The sequence below is a fragment of the Microtus oregoni genome, unplaced genomic scaffold (genome assembly GCF_018167655.1).
Source record: "Microtus oregoni isolate MIOR12 unplaced genomic scaffold, Mior012 000168F_ref0000490, whole genome shotgun sequence".
Classification (NCBI taxonomy): domain Eukaryota; kingdom Metazoa; phylum Chordata; class Mammalia; order Rodentia; family Cricetidae; genus Microtus; species Microtus oregoni.
In genome coordinates, this window is record NW_024544824.1 from 250,001 (window position 1) to 252,546 (window position 2,546).

Genomic DNA, 2,546 nt, shown 5'->3' on the forward strand with positions numbered 1-2,546 from the left:
GTATTATGTATGTGGGTATGTGCCCATAAGCAGAGGTGCCCAAGGAAGCCAGAAGAGGCTATTGGATTCCCTGGAGCTGAATTGACAGGCAGTTATGAGCCACCTGATGTAGGTGCTATGACCCAAACACTGGTCCTTTGTAAGAGCAGGGAGTTCTCTTACCCACTGAGCCATCCCACCAGCCTGGTTTTTCCCTTCTTTTCCTGACCTGCCTAGAACCTGAAGTGACTAAGGCAGGCTGCTTTGCCCAAGGATATAAAGTTGAGTGCTCTGGAAGCTTCTAGCTTCTTCCATGAACAAAGTCAACGTTTCCTAACTGGTAGAGAAATGCTCCAAGGCTAATGTTTCTAATGTGCGTCGCTGTTTGCTTCCGCCTTAACTGTTGCCATGGTATATATTATGGGTCTTAATTTTGTGCATGGGTCCTCAGGCGATTCACTGAAGGATATGATTTAGAAAACCCAGGAAATAAAGAAATTGTCCACCAAAGAGGCATCTGACGATGAATTTTATTAGGGACAAAACAAAACAACCTGCCGCCAGACTGAGGTATTAGAGCACTCTGGTTTAGGGTAGGTTTGGTTTTTTAATTTAATACTAGCTCTCCATTCCTTCCAGGGTCAGTTGGGGATACACGCCCAGCTCCTTCTCTGCTCACACTCCTGCTGGTGGAAGGCATCCTGACCTCTTCTCAAGGCTCTCACCACTACTGACCAGAGCCTACTGTGCACAGCCACACAACATCACAAGGCCCTTTCAACGGTGTTTTGTTGGAGGGAGGCCGCTTGTTGGTTCCTGCCAGCTCAGTAGCTCAGACCCAAAATAATAACACAGAAACTATATTATTTAAACCACTGCTTGGCCCCATAGCTCTAGCTTCTTATTGGATAACTCTTATATCTTAATTTAAACCATTTCTAGCCGGGCGATGGTGGCGCACGCCTTTAATCCCAGCACTCGGGAGGCAGAGGCAGGCGGATCTCTGTGAGTTCGAGACCAGCCTGGTCTACAAGAGCTAGTTCCAGGACAGGCTCCAAAGCCACAGAGAAACCCTATCTCGAAAAACAAAAACAAAAAAAAAAAAAAACATTTCTAGTAATCTGTGTATTGCCACGAGACTGTGGCTTACTGGGTAAAGTTCTGGTGTGTCCGTGTCCAGCAGGGCTACATAGCTTCTCCTTGACTCCGCCCTTCTTTCTCCCAGCATTCAGTTTAGTCCCCTCCCCCAGCTCTGTTCTCCTACAGCTCTGCTATAGGCCCAGCAGTCCCTTTATTAACCAATGATATTCACATCATACATAGGGGAACTGCTCATCACCTTTTCTTTATCATTTGGGGTGAGAATATCCTGGAGGAGGAGAAACATGGGATGAGAGGGTAGTAAGAAATAGTACAGGTCTTTGGATCTTATCTGTTCGTTCTTCATGCCCATCACACAACCAGCTAAGCAAGCAAGCAGAATCCCAGGCTTGTCATTCATCCACTGCCAGCTTTCTTAGATCCTGGTCTCTAGTTCTCCAAACTTAAGGCTGAATCCCTTCACATCCTTCCCCTGTTGGCTTAGTTCCTGGGCTCTAGGGGTAGGGCACTATGGTCTTTTGGGAACACCTTAGACCCTCCCACGTGCTTTTGTCTCCTGGCCATTTGTCAAAACCCCGGCCCTGGAAAAACTCTCTGAGTGCTTTCCTTGCCTGCATCTGGGCAGGTGAGCCCTGGCCACAGACATCATTCAGCAAGACAGGCTAGGACACAGCACACTGGCCACTCTCGGGCCCTATTGGGTCATCAGATCCAGCAGGCTAGCAAGGATCTTGTGGGCAAGTTTCTTGACGCTCTGAATGGTTGTTCTCCCTCCTTCCAACTCCTCACCCCCTCTTCTTCACTCTCAGCAGACCTCGCCTCCCACTTTGAAGAGAAAAATAGAAGTTCAAGATGAAAGCTCCCATAGCATCCCACTGCCAAACCTACATCCACATGTGTGCGCCCATTCTATCCAGGCTCCGGCTTTGGGGCTCTATTGACGTCCTCCCTCCCCCTCTCTCAGACCAGCCCTCCACCCACACCCCATCCCTCCCTCCCACCTGCCCTTGAACATCACTTCCCAGTTCCTTCCCCAGCTTTTCCACCTAAAAATGCACCCCACAGCTCTCTCCCGAGTCTGCATCAGTTTTTAAACCAACTTAGGTCTCTCCCGACTCAAAACACACCTCCTCAAATCACACACACACACACACACACACACACACACACACACACACTTCTTTTCTCCACTCCACACGAAACTTCCCAAGAGCCAAGCAGCTCCACCGTCCTCCCTGCTCTGCATGCAGCACTCCTGAGTCAATCTTCCATGATGGTCCTCTCACCAAGCGGGATTCAGGTCCATCTCCTCTGGCATCTTAGAGCACTCCCCACCAAACAACGCTGAAACTCCTCGCTCAGCTCCCTCCCAGGAGCCCACCCTGTGGCTTGTTTCTTCAGCTTCAGCAGGCTTGTCTTTTGAACAGCTCCAACCTGTGGACACGCCTCAAAACCACCTCTGGTAC